Source organism: Pseudopipra pipra, chromosome 20 (assembly GCF_036250125.1).
Source record: "Pseudopipra pipra isolate bDixPip1 chromosome 20, bDixPip1.hap1, whole genome shotgun sequence".
Lineage (NCBI taxonomy): Eukaryota > Metazoa > Chordata > Aves > Passeriformes > Pipridae > Pseudopipra > Pseudopipra pipra.
Window position 1 is genome coordinate 7,122,472 of NC_087568.1, and position 21,726 is coordinate 7,144,197.

The following is a 21,726-nucleotide window of genomic DNA, read 5'->3' on the forward strand; positions in this document are numbered from 1 at the left end:
ACCCTTGGGTGGCTGAGGAGTATCATCTCACCTGTTTTCTCTCTCTCCCTCTTCACAGGAACAGGAAATATCCTGCTGGGTGGTGCCAGATCCTGCTGGACCAAATCACACCAGCCCTTCCAGGTGCAGTGAGGAAAGACACCCAGTATTGTTGCATCATCTGAACTGGCAAATCCCACTGACTGCAGTGTGTTCATGAGCCTTTGCTTTCTTTTCAAACAACCTTATGTAGGACAGGAGGATTCCTCTTCCCTTTCTGATAAGTGCCAAGAGCATCAATGAAAGAACACCCCAGTGATAACTCCAAACACCATTTATTTGCTTAAATAAGTATTTTGCCCTTGTTTATCTGTTCTGTATAAGGCCTGATCCCTCAATCTTCCCTGCTGTGGTGTAAGCCCTTCCTCTGCAGCCTTGTACCAGGGGAATCTGTGAGAATCCCCCTTTCAGCCTTTTATTTGAGGCAGTGTGACAGAATCCAGGGTGGCTTAGCAGGAAGTGTGATGTTCAGCTTTGTGGCTGAACAGTCACTTGGAGAAAAGTACAACTGGGGAGCTCTGGGCACCCAGTAACTGAGATAAGCTAAGCCCCAGCCCTATCAGAGCAGCCTGGAGTTTAACGAAACAGCTTCTAATTCTGCTTAGGAAAGATTTGCTGAAGATTTAGCTTAAGACAATGTTCTGTAGCCACAGGGGATGGATGAGAGAAGGACAGAGTGTCCTTGCAGGCCAGAAGAGGGGGATGGAAGGAGGGCGTCTCCCAGTGCCCTCCTTGCCCCACATACCCTGCAGGAGGTGACTGACTTTTTTTTCCTGTGTGAGCCCAGCCCAGCCCAGCCCAGCCCAGCCCAGCCGTGACTGACTTTTCTGGGAGCTCCCTGCCTGGAATCCTCACATCACGACGTTGTTCAACGCTCTCCCTACACTGCTCGCCTTTGCTGAGCTGCCGAGATCTGTCTGGGTGGGTCATGCCCTTGAGGCATCCCCGTCTCCATTCCCCATCCCAAACCTTCCCCGAGCCCAGCGGTCGGACTTTGCCAGGCGGATCCAGCCGGGCCGGGAGGCACCGGGAGCTCTGCCCGCTGCCTCCCAGGGAAGCTCCACTCGGCTCATCCTTCCGAGCCGCTGCCGAGCCGGGGCTGTGGAGCCCCCGGTGAGGGTCCCCGAGCCCCCCGAGCCCCCCGAGCCCCCGCGTCCCGTCCCCGCCCGCCGGCCCGGCGCTGTCCGCGGTGCTGAACCGCATCCGCGCCGCGGGGATGAGGGAACGGCTCCCCCCCAGCTCCCCAAGGAAGGGTGGAACCCCCGCAATGTGGAGTCAGGATGGGCACCATCCTGCTCCCCTCGCCCCCAGCCGATGGAGCCCCGCGCTGTCTGGCTCGGGGGAGGTGAAAATAGAAGGCGTGTGTGTGGGGGAAAAATAAAAAAAAATTAAATGGATGAGAGCTGCCTGGAATGGCAACCGGTCCCGCTGCAGCCTCCTCCCCAAATCCCCTCGGAGGTCCCCTCGGCAGACAAGTTTAGATCCCCCCGCAGCCCCGTCCGGCGGCCCTTCCCGGGCTCATCCTCCCTTCCCACGGCCCAGGCTCCGTCTGGCCGGAGCTTAAGTCCCTCCTTTTTGCCCCCGGCCCCTCCCCTTCTCTAATTATGTACAAAACACTTCTTAGAATAAAATGGCCAGGCTGGGGCTCCTCCCTGCTCTCCTCTTCCCCATTCATCCTCTCCAGCCCGCTCCAAGCCCCTCCCTCTGTGGCAAGCCCAGCCTCTCGCTTCCCTCCTGGAGCCTTTTTCATTTTTATTTCTAACCCCCTCTCCATTCTCCCTGCTGCCTCTGCTCCTTCCCCCGATGGCTACGAACTGAGCAGCAGAAGAGGGGGGGGGGACACAGGAAGGGGGGAAAAAAAAAAGGCAAGAAAAAGGAAAAGGAAGAAGGGGAGAAAAGGAATTTTTTTTTTTTTTTTTTCTTTTTTGCCTCTGCCCTTAATGCCCGCGATCTGGATCAAGGAAGGGGATTTTCTGTCTGAGCATGAAAAGGACTGCTAGAGCCCCAGGATTTTCACGCCTGCAGCATCAGCCCCGCACCCAGTATGCGAGCTGGACAGAGAAGCTCTCCCACAAGTTCCTACCGAGCCGAATAAAACCCACGGGCGACCCGATCTCCGCCAGAGAGGGACATTAAGCATCAGGTAAAGGCGAGCGCTGCGCTGCGGCTGCGGTTCTGCCCGTGCCCGGGGCCGGGCTCCCCCGTCCTGCCCGCGTTGTGTAACCGCGCCCGCGGCCCCTCCGCCCGCACCGCCCGCACCCCCGCCCTGGGCACGGCGGGGGATGGATGGAAAAGTCCCGCAGCCCCGTTAGCGGTTCTGCGTGCGCGGTGCTGAGCGAGGGGCCGGGGTCCGCCGGCGCTGGGAAGACTGGGAGCGCTGGTTCGTGCTGGGGCAAGGCGCAGCCCGCCGAGGATGCCCCGCGATGGGGGCTCAGTCCCCGGCTCGGCGGGGCTGGCGGAGAGGCGGGGGTGGCGGTGGGGGTGGGAGGCAGCCGGGATCCATCTGTATTCCGGAGTATCGATACATCCCGGAGCGGGGGGGGACCGTCCCCAAGGAGATGGTGTCATCTCCACTTAATCCGCTGCTCCGCTCGCGCAAGTGACAAGCAAATCGCGGAGGAAAAAAAGGAAAGTCTGTCGCCTCGAATCCCACACGGGGCTGATTGCCTCGACTTCCAGCGGGGATGGGAGACAGCGGCAGAGCCGGGGGAGGGCGCCGATGGCGGGGGGCTGCACCGCACGGCGCAGGAGATGGGTTTCTCCCGCTCAGCTCTCGGTGCTGCTCACGAGGCTGGTTTGGAGCATAACTTTGCCTTTTTCCAGTCCTTGGGGAATGGGGGCACGGGGGGCATCTCCACACCATTGCATCATCCCCGAGGTCCATCACAGTCTAGGACTAAAGCCCCAGAGACGATCGGAAGAGGGTTGTAGGTGTGAGTGTGTGTTTTGGTTTTGGAGAGTCCCCCCGTGCTGGTACCTGGGAGTGGGGAAGGGGAGGGGGTGTCACTTCTTGGATGCGGTCTCCTCTTCCCGGAGGGAACCCAGCAGCAGATGAAACGCTGGCAGAATTGGTGTCTGAATTTAGCCGTGTGATTGACATCTGCACTAGGCAGGATAGAAAGGTCCTTCGTGCTTTACTCTGGCTGCTCATCTGGATGCATAATAATAATTTGTTAATGACAGTAAAGCTCTTTCCCAGGAGTTGTAGAGAAGTATTTGGAGGATAGTGAGAGGAGGAGGGAGTAAGTAAAGAGGAGATGTGGGTTCGGTGTAAGAAATATGAAAGGTTTTTAAAATATTCCTTACAAAGGAAAAATATTGATCAGCTCTGCTTGTGAGCGACAGACAGACAGACAGACACGGACTCTCTCCCTCCCACACACCACACAGACAAGCAGCCGTGGTCTCCCTCATGCATGTACACGCTAAGCACACCAAACACATGCTGGGAACTCACACAGCCCACCCCGTGCTCACACACAGCATCTCGGGCTCGCTCTCGCATGGATGCAAACACCTATTCCAGCTCTGCGGCCCCCCCCACACTCAGACACACAGACTGGATCCACAGAAATAGCTGCGTTGATATTCTTATTATGTGAATCAAGCCTTCAGACGTTCACATGAGCACACACATGCTTGTCTTCTTTGCAGGGCTCGCAGTAGGTGGTTTGCTCCTCCAGCGTAGTCTTCTCCCTTGTAGTTTGCTCCAGGCATTGATTTGGGGTTTGTCTGACTCCAAAGCCCTTTGCGACTCAGCAGAAAAGCTGCTACATTTTGTGTGTCTACGGTTGTTTTATTGCTCTTTGCACGTTCCCAGGACTCAGGAATGATTTCACTCCTGGAAAGAAAGGCAGACGAGCAGCAGCCAGGGGAGCAGGGAAATGGCTGGGGGAGCAGCGGCAATTCCATACCCATCATGCCTTCTCTGATAAGAGCTGGAGCCTGGGAGTATGGGGAGAGCTCTGCTGGAGTTACCGTGGTTTTTAACGTGTGTGAGTGTGTGTGTGAGCAAAACCACACACACATCCATAGCTAAAACACACAGTGCAAGGCTCTGTTTCAGTGTTACGCTGGTTCAGAGTGAAACCCTCCCATCCTCACAGTACAGATGCTCCCTTTGCAAGCCCCTTTGATCAGAGATGACTTCGGATGTGTGGGGGAGATGATGTCACTGGTGTTAGAGGTATTTAACCTCCCCCTCTGACCTTCCTCCCCTTCCCCTTTTTCCATAGGGCCTAGTCAGGATACTGTGCAATCCTCCAAGAGCAGGAATATAATGAGGCCGACTAAAGTGTATACTAAAACTTGGGAGAGGAAGAACATATGGTGAATTGGCTTGCTTATAGGTAAAAGGTGTCTCAAAAGAGATGATGGGGGATGAATCTGTGTTCCCTCCTCACCTCCACTGTTTACTACATTGGAAGTACGGGTAAGGCTGGTGCTAAACACTATGTGGGAATGGGTCTGCCAGCAGACAATAATCATTGTTGTCTGTGTGACAGAAATAGTTCAAAGCCAAACCCTCCCATTTTTGCTCAGGCAGGAGCACCAGTGCCTGCTCCGGGCTCATTGCTCGGGAAAGCACTGCAGGAACCGACTCCAGAACCGGCACATCCACGCCTGGCTTCCTGCCCACCTCCAGAAATGGATGTGGATTTTTAGACTTTACCCAGGGCTCGGTGTTTGTAGCTGATGCAGGGACTCTGAGCAGGCAGGAAAAAATTAATCGGTAACCCACTCCCTCCAAAAAAACCCAAACCGCTGAAGAACAGACATGAGTGTGAAGAGCCCCCAGAGCACTCCGAGGCGCGGCGTTCGGAGATGGGAAGTCAGGGAGGGACCCCCGGGAAGGGAACACACCCCGCGCTCGGCGCCCTGCGCCCGCTGCGCCAGCGCGGCCCGAGGGCGCTGCCGCCGGAACCCAGGAGGGGGCGCTGTGGCTCCACCGAGCGCCGGGAAAGCGGGGCAGCCCCTGCCCGCACCCCTGCCTGTACCCTGCCTGTACCCTGCCCGCACCTCTGCCTGTACCCTGCCTGTACCCTGCCTGTACCCCTGCTTGTACCCTGCCTGCACCCCTGCCTGTACCCTGCCTGTACCCCTGCCTGTACCCTGCCTGCACCCCTGCCTGTACCCTGCCTGTACCCTGCCTGCACCCCTGCTTGTACCCTGCCTGTACCCTGCCTGTACCCCTGCCTGTACCCTGCTTGTACCCTGCTTGTACCCTGCCTGCACCCCTGCTTGCACCTCTGCCCATACCCACTGCCCGCACCCCTGCCCGCACCCCTGCCCATACCCCCTACCCACATCCCTCCCCGCATCCCTGTTCGTACCCCCTGCTCGCATCCCTGCCCGCACCCTTGCCCATACCCACTGCCCGCACCCCTGCCCGCATCCCTGCCCACACGCCTGCCTATATCCACTGCCCACAGCCCTGCCCGCACCCTGCCCATACTCACTGCCTACACCCGCTGCTCATACTCACCTTCTGCACTCCCTGCCCATACGCACCGCCCTCATCCTCATGCCGGTACCCCCTGCCCGTACTCCCGGCCCGCATCCCCTGCCCGCATCCTTCACTCGCATCCCCTGCCCGCGCCCCCTGCCCCGCATCCCCCTCCCGCATCTTTCTGCCCTCACCCCCTGCCCGCATCATCCTTCCCGCATACGCTGCCCGCACCACCTTCCCTCATCCCCCACCCGCGCCCCCTTCCCGCACCCTCTGCCCATCCCCTCCGCCTGCATCCCCTGCGCGCATCCCCGCGGAGCGGGGCCAAGCGCCCACCATAAGGCGGGGGCGGCCGGGGGTGGGCGCTCGGTGCCGGACGGGTGCGGGGCCGAGTCCTCCCGCTGCGGAGCCGCGGGGCGAGCGGAGCCCGCGGGGGCCCGGCCCGGTGCGCGCAGGGATCGTTCACCCGGTGATGAAATGCAGCTACTTCTGGGACAGAGCCCAGCAGCTTTTCCGTGCCAGCAAATACTACAGGGGAAGTGAAAAATCACTTCATGCATTGGAAGTGCAGAGATGAACTTAGTGAGGCAGAATATAAATTACCCGGAGCGAGGGAGCTCGTGCCCGGTGGTTTGATTTACACCGTCCCCCTCACGAAAGTATCACGGGATTTTTAACAACCGTAAGGACCTTGGCCCATTTCCTTCCAGGCCACACAGAGCAGCTTCCCAGAGAGGGAGAATATCCAGGCACACACACAGAGATCTGGCTTCTAGAAGACCCACGGACCCTGGGCTGGTCCTGTGGTTCTCCCCCTTCCCTGGAAATGGTTGCTGGAGCGGGATGCTGAGCTATGGAATGGTGCTGAGCTGAGTCAGGGCAAAGCACCTGCCAGTGGTGTGTGGTACCCCAGAGTGTTCCCAGATGCCAGGGGAGGTCTTTCCCTGCTGGCTGTGCCTCTGCATGGTCACATCCAGCTGACTTGCTGGGCCTGGAGCTTGGGTGGACACGGCTGAAGCAGCTCGTGGCTGCAATGGGTGTGGAAAAGGGAAATATTGTCAAGCAGAGAGGCCTGGGAAAGGAAATTGAGTATATCTGCTGGGTTCTTCTGTCTGGAGAGAAACAAGCATGGGCAGAGCTGGACTAGGCAAATGAGCTGGCATTCCCCAAGGTTTGAGAGTAGGCGTAGGGTGGCTGTTGCTGGATGGATAGGCTAGGCCAGGGAAGGAAAAGTGCTGGGACTAGTGGGAGGGAGGAACAGAAGGAAGAGCAGAAATCAGAGGAGCAGCTGATTTAGGCTGAGCTGAAGGCTATTGAAAGAATCAAGTTTATTTCAGGAATGCTGGATCAGATCCTAAGTGAAGGTGGTGTAAACTGGGTATAAACATGTCATTTTGAAAAGGAGCTAAGTCAGGCCCAGGATTCCCTGTGCACTTGGGCTGGGGAGTATAACACAACATGTCTCAGCCTTTGCAGCCCCCTGCACGGGGAGCTGTTTTCTTGCAGCCTTGAGGCAGGACCTGCAAGCAGCATCACAGGAGGGAGAGAAAGACTCTCTTATTTATTTTTGCTGTTTGTTCTTCTGAAGTCATGTGCTCTACATCCATCTTATTGTTGCCTGCACGGCGCAGTTGGCAGAGCTCAGCTCTGCACAGAGCTCTGCTGTGTCCCTGACAGGCCCATTTGGAGCTCAGTGCTGGGTGAGAAGAGGACACAGGGTGCCACCAAAGCCACTGCAGCTCTGGTGATGGCACGTCTCTAGGTGTTGACATAGCATCCCCAACTGCTTGAACTCCATACATATGATTCCTGGCTCCTATTTCAGAAAAACTACTAGTTGCACTGCTGATGGATCACCTATTCCACTGGCAATAGGAATAACAGTAAGTCAGAAAGGCAGCAACTGATGGGAGTGAATAATGTAAACCAGCTTCAGATGGTGGCCTGCAGAGGAGGAGGGAGTGAACAGCCCTTGCCAGACACACACTGTTGTTGTTCACTGTTTGTACTGGTGATGGAAATTCTGAGCAGAGGTAGAAGCTGAGGTGCCAGGAGCACCAGCATGGCTTTCAGGCCCTAGAGCAATTCTCTGTGTCTGGTAGCAGTGGGCACTGTTCGATGGAGTGTTGCCATCACAGCGACATCTTCCCTCCCAGAGGGTCAGGAATTACAGCAAAGTCAGCCCTGGGCTGACACATACCAAGCAGCGACACAAAAGCTTGCAAACCAAGCTATGAGAGGTTCTCACACGTAAGAGAAGCTCCAGAAAAAACAATTTGCTCCAGGGCTTTTTGTTGGAAATCAAAACAGAATGTAGGAGTAGAGGGAGCTCTCATACTCCCATCCATTCTCCGCACTCCTGATTTCCAGTGGAGTAGCTCTGGATCTTGCAGTCTCTTCGTGCCTGGGATCTGTCTCCTGGTTATCCCGATAGGCAGCACGTCCTTTCACCTGGTGTTTATAGAAGATGCAGCCTGGAGCCTTATGACAGATCTTCTCACAACTTGGACTTTTATATCTATGCATATTCCAGCCGGAATATGTTGTACAGCACTACCTGTGAAAAGCTTGCAGCCACTTGCTGTAAATCATCCCAGGCTGTCGGAGCCAGGGCTGTTAACTGGCTCCGTGGTGAGTGAGGATCTCTTTCTTAGCCTTTGATTTAGAGCGTGATTTAGAACCTGCCCTGCGCTCTAGACTCTGCTGTGTCCATCATGATTTTGGATGCAGTTCTGGCCAGAAGTCCTGAGTCGGCACAACGGATCCCGTTTAGCCATCTCTTTGCCCTGCTGTAGCTGTGCATGAGGGTGTCAGATGCATTGCTAACACTGGAGACCTCTGTGGTAATTTATCCTTGCAGTTGTGGACGCTGACTTGCTAAGCAGGGTGGGAAACAGGGTGAGCTTTAAAACCATCACCTCCTTCTGGGCAGCACATTCCAAGTGAGGCTGCAGGGCCAGAAAAATAGATAAAGAAGACGTGTTCAGTAGTTCAGAGGCAGAAAATTACAAAAAAACTAAAACTAACCAAGGAAGGATGGATGGGAACGAGCTGTGACCCTGGGGAGGAGGCTGAGGATTCAGGGCAGGCAGGAGGACCGGGATAAGCAGGTGTGAATCTTTAGCTGGACTTCTGGGATCAGTGGGACAGACAGCAGCGAGGCAGGATGCGGGTGCTGGAGCAGCCTGGCAGCTTTGGGCATGTGGCTGCTCTTCCAGCAGGTACAGATGGTGAGTGGGTAAGTGAACCCTCAGACATATGCTGGGGTACATATGTGGGTCTGGGTCCCTCCTGGCTCAGCCCCCCTCCCTGCCCAGAGCAGGAGGATGCTAGAGTTATTCCAGCCATTTCCCACACTGCTCTGTGCTGAGGGAGACTGGCAGTCAAAATCAAAGGTGTGTTTTGAGGGAGCACGGAGAGCTCAGGAGGTACAAGGTGAGACTGAAAGATGCCTGAGAAATACTGAGGAACTCAAAGGGAAGAGCTAACAAAGACAGCACAGTGTTTGTGCTAAAACTGTGAACAGAGAGAAAAAAAGCAGCAACAAGGATCTCTGTAACGTAGCCCTAAGAGCAGCAGCTATTTCTAGAATTGCTTATTGTCATGTCGTCCAAATTCGGAGTTGCTTCTGCAAAACAACTCCAGGCTTTGCTGTTTTATGCCTGAGAATGCTGATAATGTGTTTATCTGCCATTTCTACTCTCCTAAAAGAGAACTATAAAGTATTTGAAAATGATGGAGGGTTGTTGTACCATGTTTTAGGCCAGTGAACAGATAAATCTAAATCAACCAGGGAAAAGAGACCAGTTAGGATTTCCCCCACAATATTTATAGGATGTTGGCTTAAAGTAACTTGAGTTCTCAGAAATATTTTGATAAAATCCTTTTTGTGCAATTAGAGATACATGTTTATCAATCCTCTTATTTGCTTCTTGGGGGAGAAGAGTTAAAGTTAAAAGACTGATTGGAACTGGAGGTGCTGCTTGAGGTATTTGCTGACACTTTGGTGGTGGAGCTGGATCAGGCCTTGCTAAGACTGGGAGAAACTGGGAAGTGGTCTAACCAAACCAGAAGGACAGTGAAGGGATCAGAAGGGCATGGATGGGTGCTGTCACTCCAGGGATAACCTTTCAGCTGTGTGGGGACATGCAGTCAGTTGTCTGAGGGCTGTCATGTGCAGTGTCACCAGGAAGATCCTGTGTGTGACTGTTTATTTACTGTCTCCATTTATGGTTTTGGTTTTCATAACATTCTGCAGCAATGGAGTAAGTTATGAGTTGTCTGCAGAGATATTTTGCTTAGAATGTTTTACATCTGGTACCACATAGTCTCCTTGGGTGTCTCCAACTTTCTATGGGAAAGAGAAGGAGTGAATATCCATGTCTCATTTTTCTGTCCTATTTGTGATTGGACAGATATCAATTCACCCTCGTTGTCTCAAGGGCCCCACTGCTGCAGGATATGTCACTGAGTGCTCAGATATTGCTCAAAAATATCAAACACAGACTTGGTTTCACTCCTGTGCTCAGGTGTGGCCGACCCAGTGCAATCCTGACTGCAAAGAGCCCGATCCTCCAACTGGAATCACACAGACAAATTTTTAATTACAGCCCCACAGACATAATGAAACCTATTTCCAGGATCAAAGCCCGAGCAACAGCAAATCCATACACATGCTGAGTGCAGAGTGAATCATGTTTATGATCCGTCAGCGTTCAGCTTCTTTGTTCCAAAATGCTGGTCAGGAAGGCAGAAGAAATATTCCCCGGGATATTATAAAGACTAACATATCATCAGAGGGAGAATCAATGGAGATTGATGGCAAATTAGATGGACACTTGAGACATTAAAAGGAAGGATGGAAAATAGGAGTGATATTATAATTGAACCATATTAATACATTTTAAATTGCTTTACAAATATTAACAAGTTAAATAAAGAAAGCCTGGAAATAATAGTTTATCTAGTCTGGGAAAGTGAGGAGCGAGAAGGGAAATTCAGGTTCCAGTGCAAAGGTATATGAAGGTTAAAATGAAAAGTGATCAGAAGCATTTTAACACTTTGATGATACAAGAACAAGGGGGCACATCAAAATTAAAGGGCACAACTTTTAAAGCAAATTAAAAGGAAATAGTCCTTTCTTCAGTGTATAGTGAAGCCACACAATTCCCTGCTGCAGGATGTGGCTGAGATGAAAGTCCGGATGGATTTGAAGTGTAAAAGGCTACGTAACTTTGTAGCAATTAATAGCATTTGCAGCCCTGCAATCTGGGACAATGGTAATCAGATCTCATGCTTCAAAGCAAAGGCTGACCATCTTCTGGGGTCAGGAAGGACATTTTCTCTCTGCATAAAAAGAACATAATATGGTTGGCCAGGTAATATGACTGGCTATGGTCGATCCCGCTAGAAGCTAAGTCAGCAAGAGATTAGCAAATTGCTTCTGTGGGTGCTGGATTAAGGTATTACAAAAAGGTTTTCATCAATGCCAGGCAGAATATCAATCCAGGAATCTCTTCCTCTGTGTCACCTCCCACAAAAGTAATTTCAGTGATTACAGTAGATACTGGAGCAGGACATAAAAGGGGTGGGTATGAGCAGCTGCTGTGACCCTGAGCTGCACATCTCGGTTTCCTCCGTCACCGCCGTTATCTGTGGGATGATGCAGAGCTTGGGCGAGCCTGGAGTCTCCCAGCACTAGGAACTGTGTGGATGCAAGCTCCCCGCCCTGAAGGGCCTGCTGTCTGGACAGAGGAGGAGGACAAGAAACAGGGAATGCCATCACCTCTGCTCAGAACCAGAGGAAGTGCAGCACACGGCTCAGGGATCGATTCAAATCCTGTTAGAGTCACTGGAAGCACTTCAGTTTGCAGTTTTGCCTTGACAGATTTTGAAACCAGTCAGTGGCAGGGTAGTGGAACATTTTAGAAGACAGGACCTTAAATATCACAGTGGGATATGGGGAACAGTTGGAAAATCAGCCCCCAAGGTGTTTGTAAAATGTCACCTTAAAGAATTTGCCCAAGCTGACGGAGGAAGGCTGCGGCAGAGACAAGTGCATGAAACCTTGAGCTTTAACCAAACCAGCCTGGTAGCAGTGACACAGTGGAGAGAGATCAGCTATGGAGCCATGTCCCCTCCCCACATTTTCTCCCCAGAGCCATATCCCCATGCACCTGAGGGTCTCGAGGTGCCTCCTGCAGTGCCTCCTGTCTGCTGTGTGCTGGACACAGTCCTGCGTCCTGCCCATAGTCATCCACCATCGCCGGGGCCACGTGGCTGGGAGGGAGGAGGAACCTGCCTTTCTCCACTCCTTTCCTTTCCCTTCAGCCATTTTTTGTCCTGTTCCTGAAGAAAGACATTTGGGTGCAGAGAGGACAGGCTGTTGTATGCAGACAGGGATGTTCAGCTTTGACAAGTGACACTTGCTGAGGGCTCCTTCTCCAGTGGCCATGAGTGAGCAGAGAGGAGACTATTCTTCGATGGTCATCTGCTCTGGGGCTGAGACAGGGAATAAAGCAGTTCCTCTCAGAAAAGTGGGAAGGATGGACAGCTGATGGCTGTGAGGAAAGCACACCAATAGGTGGAATTATGTTCTGAGAGGTGTGTAGGGCTGGGTGGAAGGAGGGGAGAGCTGGCAGGTAGGAACACAAAGTTCACCTGCAAGGCAAGTGTGAATGCTGAGACAAATTGCCACGTTGGGACAAATGATTCCTGTGCCTCCTGGATTGCAAACAGGAGAGAGATGTGACCAGCAGGTGCAACTCTGCTGGCGAGGTGTTGTGTAGGTGTGATGATTACTGTGCTTATGGGCTTGGCTGGAAAGGGGAAGGATGGACAAGGGAGCTTTAGTTCTGCAAAATTCACGAGAAAGATGCATGCAAAAAAATAGCTATAAGGTAGGACTGCAATTTACCTGCATTATTGGAAGATTGATTTCTGATGAAAGGAGCAGAGAGAGGAGGGGAATAAAATTTTATAGACGGCAAGAATGGGGAACAGAGCTTTAAAATGGCAGCTGTGAGTTAGTATTCTTGAAGGATTGGTTCAAATGGGACTGCAGAGACCACTGCTAGCTTCTGGTTTCCAACCACCTGCATTTAGAAAAGAGAGGGAGACCATCAGACTGGCCTCAGTGAAATTCTGCTGGATTTCCCCCAGAGAATCAGAATTGTCCCTGCATTTCAAGTGCCTGAAAGACTCAAAACACTGAGAAGGCTGAAAGGGGAGGTGAGGGTCGAAAGGGAGAATGGCTGGCAGGAATAAGTAGATTGTAGCCTAGGCTGGATAATTCAGGGATATGTAATAAAACTGCATGGTGACAGATAGTGAATAAAAGACTGCAGGTATATTATGGTTTACGGAGCACAGGACAGATGTGTCTCTAAGGAGACTGTGATAAGGAGGGGAAGGGAGCAGTGGATCAGGAGCAGAGGCTGTTTTGGGATGCAAGAGCACTGTGTGAATAAAGCAGTGCTGTAGTAAGATAGTTCAATCATGGTACTGTCACCAGCATGTTATATATGACCTTGGGCAGGTCACTTAGGCTGATAGCTTCCAGAAGAGCTTTTTAAATGCATGTGTTTCCATGCACAGGAGCCGAATCTCTCACAGTCAGTGCTGCAGCTCTGAGCCCTCCAGCTCACACAGTGAATCTCAACTACCCAGGGAACTCGGATCCAAGTTTGGCGTGAGGAAAAATCTGGATTTTTTTTTTTTTAAAGAATTCAGCATCCCCTGTCCTCAGGAAATATTACCCCCCCAAAGACTGGTCGTCAGCAGTGCTGAGTATTCACATTTCCAGCGCTGGGCAAAAGCAGCACTGGTTTGCATCTGTCTCCCCTCCACCCCAGCAAAATGGCTCAACCAATCTGGCCTGAATTAATGTCTCTCCTCTTTGCCCAAGACCACTGGCAAAGTCGTCCTTTTACTGGAATATCCCTCCCTTGCACACAGAAATGGGGACTTCCACAACACCCACAGCGAGGTGCAGGTGCAAACACACACACATAGAGCTGTGCATTGTCCTTTAAGAAGCCTGAATCAAGGCAGTAAATAGCAATTAATGATAAAGCTGCTTACATTAAAAAGAAGAGCAAAAGAGGCTGATAAGTCCTTTCTGCCAGTGGATTCTCCTGCAGTGCTTCTCATTACTTTGTTTTCGAGTCTGAAGGCAGAAATTTTGTCCGTGGCTGCACTTTTTTTCCTCGCTGCTGCTCCTCCAAGGCAGCTTTTTTGTAGAGCCTTGAGACCAGTGAACTGCATTGCCCAAACCCTTCGTGGCTCAGATAACTTTGATGCTGGGGCATGACCCTCCCTCGGGTGCCATAATAGTGGTGGCCAGAAGTGCTGGGGACAAACACACAGTCTGCTGCCCTTGCGCAGCGTTCCTGCTCGTCCGCAGACCTCCAGCCATAAGATTTGGAGCTGGGGAAAAGGAAATCAACAGGAGAGCTGAGACACATTCTGGATTTTATTTTTAGGTGTGATTTTAAAGCTCCAAGCACTTGAAAGGATATGAGGACTGATTTCCAGCTCAATAATGCAGACTTTCTGTAGTAAGAGGCTCAAGGATGCATTTTCCATGCCCCACATGCAGAGTGTTCAAGCGTGCAGGGTCTGCTGGGACAGTGCTGGAGGATTGTGGAGGATGACAATAAGCCTTTGGAGGGTTTGTGCTTACTCATATTGCCCACAACTGATGTTAATAAAGCAAAATATACCTAGAACTGGGTTACTTCTTAGTGGAAGTTTCTTTCCTCCTGAAGAAAAACCCCAAGAGCAAACAAATGCAAGTGCAATGTCTATGGCTAAGGGACACAGGAGCCAAGATCTTTGGCAATGTGGAAACACCTGGAGATATTTTGATGCCCAATTCCTACATATGTGCCTAATTCTCTTTAAATCCACTGGAAGCTAAGCAGGTGATGCTTCCCAAATGCCTCTGGGACAAAGACTGCTGGTGGGTGGCTGTGAGGAGGGTCCTGTGCTTGGGAGACCAGACATGACAACAGATTCAAATGAGGCCTGAGGAGCAGGATCCCTGGAACAGGCTGTTCCCATCCCTGCGTGTCTGTGTTCCAAGAGCTCTTTAGGGAGTTGAGTCAGGGATTGCTGATTCAGGGAGCTCTGCTTTTTTTTTTTTTGCTTAATGTCATATGCACTTGGACATCCCACGTTCCAGTTTTCTGTAGGGACCTCGTGCCTGTTTGGTTCTGTGTTAGGGGTAGTGGTGCTGGAAAAAAAAATAAAAATGGGAACCAAGAGAAGTGAAAAGAAAGAATTCAGAGGAATAGAGGGTAAAAAGGGATTGTGTCACCGTCTTAAAATAAACCAGCGCTATGTGGCAATTTCTAATGGAAAAAGTAAATCCACTCTCAGATCATTTCCTGGGAACTTTTCTCTCCCTTTTGATACAAGGATTTGCTCATTTATTTTTCTGTAAATCTAATTATTTCACTCTAATTTCTCTGTTGAATGCAGGTTTAGACTAGAAGAGAGCAAAGGACTCTGAAAGTTGTCAGCTTAAGAAATTCACAGAAACTCAGCCTTGCTGATATCCCTCATGTTGTTATGAAGATCTGACAGACAGTTATTGGAATTCCTGGTAGGAATAGGTGAATAATGACTTCTCTTTTTTTTCCCATCAGTTTGGTTCTGGAACAAAAAATGAAGGGAAAAAAATTACTTTAAGGTATTTAGGTATAATTAGCATGGCAGGGAAAGAATGAAAAGATTTTATATTTGAGACTAGAAGGAAAGGGGAGTAGAAAATCACTTCAATATTTACATTTAGCAGAGAAGCATAACCCTTTTTTTTTTTTCCCATAGCCATATTATTCCACTATTGGTTGGTTTTGTGGGTTTTTTTTTCACTTCTTTCTAGATCCACTTACCAAACACCTCATCAGAAAGCATTTAAGTTAAGAAATAATGCAGTTGTGTATTTGATTCTTTTAATTTTTTTTCCCACCCCATTTTTTGACAGTAACTGTCTAATGAATTCAATCTGAATTAATAAACACTGGCAGACAATCCCCAAGCACTTTTCTGAGCCTAATTTTAGGATGTGTTAAAAACAATGTCTCGCATCCTTAGTGCCTGTGATTGCAGTTCCCTTTATGCTACAGGCAGTTAAAGACAATTCATACCTCAAATAACACACACTCAAAGGGTCCAGAGCGATGGGAGATAAAAGGAGAAAGTAAAAAGATTTGTCTGAAGTCAGATTAAATCAGGAGAAGGAACATATAGAGAATCCTGTGCTCTTGACTTACATTCCCCACTTTCTCACTAGCCTATGGATTAATTATAAATCTCTTTCTCACCCATTAGATTTCTCTCATACTTCTTCTACTCCTGCACTTTCTCATTCACACCTTCAAGTCTTTGCTACTCTTCCTTTAATCCGAGTTTCCTGACACTCTATTTTTTTGCACATTTCCCTCTTTCTTCCTCTGCTCCTCCTGGAGAGGATTGCTAACGAAGTGGCAAGTGTTAATAACATGTCTTGGCTCTGCCTGCTGGGGTGGATAAAGAAGGAGCACGGTGGGTGAAGAGTAAAGAGGGAGGAAGGGATGATCTGAACTGATTTCTGGACAAAGGTGTGAAGAAAGGCAGAGGAACCCACTGCACGCTCGGAATGCTCACTGTTATGGGAGCAGAGTCTGAACTGAATGTTTTGGGAGGAGAACATCAACATATTTGCAAGGTGGACTTGTACCCTCAGGGATACAGAGGGCAAAGGGGCAGCAAAGACTTACAGGACTGGGAGATGTGTGGGGAAAAGGGAACCAGCAGATCTGCCCTCTTTGCTGGGACAGGACCTCAGTCGGGGATTTATCTGGATGGTTTGTGCACAGGGACTTGCAGTGCTCGAGTAAAATCAGCTGTGAATGTGCATATTCAATGAGACAGGGGTTGGGGGTGCTCCCTGCACACCAGGGCTGCCATGCTGGCAGGGATTAGACAGCCATCTGCTCGCTACAACACACTCCCAGGTCTGTACCTGGATCCAGGATGTCGCCGGAGCTCCCGCTGACTTCCTCAAATCCCACGTGTTTGTCACTGCAGCCTCTGCTGTGTGGGGAATGGACAAACCTGGGCAGGGCCTGTGGGTTTAGGGGACAGAGGCATCAAAAGGGCACGCAGGAGGAGAGCCTCAAGAGCCTGTGCTTTGGGCTGACAGCTGCAGCTCCCTGAGGAACACAGGCCAAGCCCACAACAGCTGGTTGGAGAGACCGTGTGGGCACTGTGGGAACAGAGATGTTGCCTGGTCTGCAATCCGGGCAGGAGGAGGGAGAAAACAGAGATGTAAATTAGAAGGAAGTTTCCTTGAGCTGCTCTGGTCTGAGAATATTATACCAAGAATAAAATGTCCAGGAATAGCTGTCTGTCATTGTAAACACTCACATTAGCCATGATGGATAACTTCAGGCTATGTCTTCATGAGCACAGTAGACTCTAAATACTCTTCTTTCTCTGGAAACTCCTTCCAAACACCTTTGATTTCACGGGGATAAGCCAGCTGTATTCCTGTTCTGCATTTAATTTAACACTCACAGAAAATTATTTATCTAGCTAGCTATTTATTATCGAATTCCACCTCTGCAGTTGAGGAAAGTCTGTTTATTCCTTTTCCACAGCAGTGTCTCTGTCTCTGGCAGCTCTGACTAGCTGCTAGGTGCCCTGGGGAATGTTGAAGCAGAATTAATTAATCATGACCAGCGATGGAGGTGTTTTTCAGATTTGGATTTGGCCAGCTTGTTGCACAGGATCTTTCTGGGAGTCAGGCTGTTGAAGACACGAATGTGACGCCTGCTCTGGATTGCTCTCAGCCAAAGTCACTTTGGGAAGCTGCAGAGGCATGTAGGATCTCTCCAGTGCGGGGGAGATGTAGCAGAAGTCAGCAGTGTGCTGGTGGAGGGGACTGCAGGACACCGTGCCAGTGAAACTGTAAACTGCCACTCAGCATGTCCTGTCCTTCCCCCAGCCCCAAAGGTGTGAATCTCTCAGCATTCACATAGAAGTCTTTCCTGAATGCCTCCATTGGAGCAGGAGGAGTTGTGATGGCACCTGGCACTTGCCAAACTGGAAGTCACCCTTCAGCATGCCCACGAGTGATGGCAGTGCTGGCCAACTGCACAGGCTGTGCTGAAGCAGCAGTGTTTGCTTTACAAACAGCTCTGAATTCTTCCAGACCCTCTTCCCTCCCTCTGTAGACCCCGGTGGAGCATGTGCTATTCTTTCTGCTCAGTGATTTCCTCCTGGCAACGGGGAAAGGTCAAGTGCCCAGGCCAATTCTCTTGGATCTGTCCTCACCCTTCAATTCCTCTGGCCATGAAGGGCTGATGATTTGCAGAGTCTGGCATGGATGGGCAATCCCTCCCCGCAGGAGCATTCCTGTTTTCCAAAGACACTCCACAATATGGCTTGGAGTAATGAAGCATTTCCCTCAAGGACTCTTCCAGGGGGTAATTCAGTGCTCCATTGTACCCTTGCTGTCAGAGGGATAGGGCTCCAGCACCACAGATGTGCTGATGACAAGGGGTAAGATCAACTTTCAAGTAAATTATCCACGGTGTTCAGAATTTATCATCCTCAAACCTCTTTTTCTGCCTTCAACTTGTTCCATTGTTGCCTAACACAGAAACAAATTGAGGCACTTTGCTCCTTCCCCACCCCAGAGATGAGGCCACGTCTGGGATGGAGCCATTTGTGGGGAGGGGAGGTGGAAACCTCGGCTTTTAATGGAAGTCTCAGACTCCAGCAATGCTCACTATTAGCTGAAAGCTGTAATCCATAGTGACAGGCCAGCTGGAGCACAAGGAGACATCCAGACAGATCTGCATGCAGAGGTGCCCTCCCAGCAGCTGCGTGGGGAAATTCAGATTTCTGACCGCAGTGCCTGGTGGTCGAGGCAGGTCTCTTTAAGAGAAAAGCAGACAGAAAAACCCCCTCTGCTGCTGTAAATAAACCTCCAAAGGTGAGGGATGCTTCTCCTTTTAATTCCCACTGCACAAACACCGTGGTGGTGAGGACTGACCCCTCTCTCCAAGGGGTGCTGAACCTTTGATAGGAAGGAGCAGCTCTTCCTATGTATTGGAACTTTCTTTTACCCTCATGAAAGGGGGGAGAAGGGAAAGACAACAGTCAGGCGTGGCCTCTATGGGAAGGAGCAGCCCTTAGTACCTGCTGGAGCTTCCTTTTACCCTGATGAAGGGAGGAGAAGGAGGCTGGTCGTGCTCTGCCTCTCACTCCATCCACCATCAGGCACAGCCTCACGCTGGGATCCTGCTTTTCTCCCCATTTAAAATGGACTGTGTGTCCTCTGGCCCTCCAGCCCTGCCTCCATCTCCTATTGAGCTGCACAGGAGCCGCTGGGGACATTTCCCTCCATGAAATGAGGGATCAATAAGTTGCCTCGTTCCAGGCTCACTCTGCACTGCTGTTCTCACCCTCCCTTTTGCCACTTGCTTTGCCCTTGTTTTCCACTCACTGTCACCACCACCAGCATGGAAGTGATGGCAGAAATTCAGAGCTTATGCATGGAGGAGCAAAAATGTGGTTTAAAACAAGAAAAAAACCCCAAACAACCAAGCAGGTGGACTTCCAAGAAGGAGGTGGAATATATCTTTTAAAAGTACATAAGTGGTTTGGAAGCCAAAGGCCCCAGGAGGTCAATGGTATTCAGACTCAAATCCCTGATGCTCATGAAAACATTGCATACGAATTCCACTCTGGGAAAATCTGCATTTTCTTCCTTTTTCTTCTTTAGCAAGTGGAGAAGAGGGTTTTCTGGTGTGCAGAGGGGAGTGGGGCTGTGCCATGCTGTCACTGAGCTGACAGACCTGCCTGGAAAATGGACATGCTATTTCCTTGGGAAATTCTTGCCTTTTGATATGTGGTTGGGTTTTTTTTTTTTTTTAAGCTTCAGCCTGAAGGAGAACCAGGATCCCACAAGGCTCTTACGACCTAAAAATTCAAAAGTAATAATAATTTGAGACCATCAATATTTTCCGTTCCTGTGGTGCTGAAGCACTAAAATGCCATGAGAAATATTTATCACTGTCTAATGGTAACACATGCAATAAATGAAACAGCATCAAATATTTTATTCAATCAACAGTATATTTTCAACTTATATCAATACAATGCAAAATGTGTAAAAATGTCAAAACAAATTAACTGAAACAATATAAAGATAATGTGTTTATTTCCTCAAAATTAAACATTTCAACATGACTGAAATGAAAAGAGAAAATCAAACTGATTTGTTTTGACACTTTAAACGTAAAAAAGTTTGTCAAAATTGACATGTTCCCGTGCAACGTTTGGATTTCGAGAGAACTGCGTTTTCCTGTGAAAAACTGTTCTGTCAAAAATTTTTGACCAGCTCTACTTACAGTCTATCTAAACAGACAAGCATCACAGCCAAGACTCTCAAACGCTCCAGGTGGTCAGGAGATGGATTTAGCACAGAGCAGAACCGTCTCAAAGAAGGAAATAAATAAACCTCACAGCTAGAGGTGGCCTGAAACTTGGCTCCCAAACTGCTTTAATGTTGGAGATGCTCAGACCTGAGTGGTTTTGGTCTTTAATCCTGGCAAGGACTGAATTCCTTTGGTTTTCAGCAGATCTGTGTTGCAGAACTGATGGGAGAGAGTGTTGGTGATGGTGAGATTCCAGTGCAGACCCTCAATACCCTCTGGGATTTTTCAGTTCTTGGCTTTGGTTGGGATTTAGCTGGTACCAGCCCTCTGGGTTTCACTGATTATTACTGATAAGGGGGAGATGGCTTTATTTTTCACACATCCTTCTGTCTCAGTGGGATTTCCAGGCTCAGTGCTTAGGGAATAGGTGGGAATGCAGTGCTGCAGTAGGGTGGCTCCAGGGTTCAGGGCTGGTGAGAGCAGCTTTGGGTAGTTCTCCCACCTTCACGATACACAGATTTTAAATCTTCTCATTATATAAATGCAGTTCCAGGTTAATTCAAGCTTCTAATTTAATATTCTGTTCCAAATTAAGAGTTAATATGGTATTTGATTATCTTTTTGCAATGAGATCCAACCCAAGGCTCATTGACTTCAATAGACCTTCCAGGAGAACCTGCTGTGGCAGAGCCTGGGCTGGTGCATTCTGAGAGCAGGAGACCTGCACTCAATATTTCTGACTTCTGTTTCCAAGATGCCCATAAAATGGTGTTTTCTGGGGCTAATACATTTTCTAGCTCACATTCCTATCCTGAATTTAGGCACCTGTGCATCAGTGTGCACATAACTTCCATATGGGGTGGCAGGGCTGTAGAAGGGGCTGAATCTGGGTGTTTTCAGCCTCACACAAGTGTCCTGTGAGCTAAAAGAGTCCATCCTAAACACTTAAATTAGTGATCTGTGGAACACACCTGCAAGTCTCTGCAGAGCATCCCTCGGGGAGTTGCAGGGATGTGAAGGGAGCAGTTATCCTCACCCTGGTCCCACGTGCAGCTCTGTTCCTCTGCACAGCTCTGTCCTCTGGAGGTCCCACCTTGTCTCTGGAGTGTCCTGGCAGGACTGTGCACTAGGGTCTAAGACAGAGCCTGAAGGAGAATGTATGGCCAAATGCACATGGAGATTTTTATGGCCACAGCAAATTCCTCATCCGCTCAGTGGGATGAGGAAAGCGGAGTTGCCTGAGGCCAGGAATTGCAGCTGCCAACTCAGGGTCCCTTCTCTCCCCACTCTTCAGCTGCCCCTGGTTCCCTTGGCTTCATCCAGCTGAGTGGTGGCTGAACCTGGTGCCCAGAAGGAAGCTCCAAATTAAATGGTGCTTGTCACCCTGGCTGGCTGGGCTGTCATTATCCAAGCAACAGGAGCTGTACCAGGAGAAGCCCCTGGATTTTAATCCCTTCTGCTCCTCCAGTTAGAACAGAGGAACACAAATGACCCAGGTCAGAGGCTAAGCTCCTTGCTGAGAGACAAGAAAAATGGGAAGATAAACCATTTGCAAGGATCATTTGGTAACTTCAGCTTCTTAACATACCTCAATAAGCAGTGGTAGTTTGCATTCCCCAAACCCTATGGAGTGGGGTCACTCCATGTGGCTTTTGTGGCAAAGTCTCTGCCCAGGAACAAACTTCAGAACAACAAAATTATTGCAAGGAATGTCAGATGTGAGGTAAGAGTTGACTTTCTTGGATTTAATGTTACACTATTGCTCTTCAGGGCAGTTTGGGCATCAATTTTTGTTTCCTTCAGTCT

General features: G+C 50.0%; 1 protein-coding gene across 1 annotated transcript in view; it reads left to right on the plus strand.

The window, feature by feature from the left end:
* Positions 1 to 1,742: 1,742 nt before the first annotated feature.
* BRINP1 (BMP/retinoic acid inducible neural specific 1) overlaps positions 1,743 to 21,726 on the plus strand; it is a 91,086-nt gene continuing 71,102 nt past the window's right edge. Inside the window, exon 1 of the mRNA XM_064677090.1 lies at positions 1,743 to 2,182. The gene's annotated coding sequence lies outside the window, so the exon portion shown is untranslated. The remainder of the gene's footprint in view (positions 2,183 to 21,726) is intronic.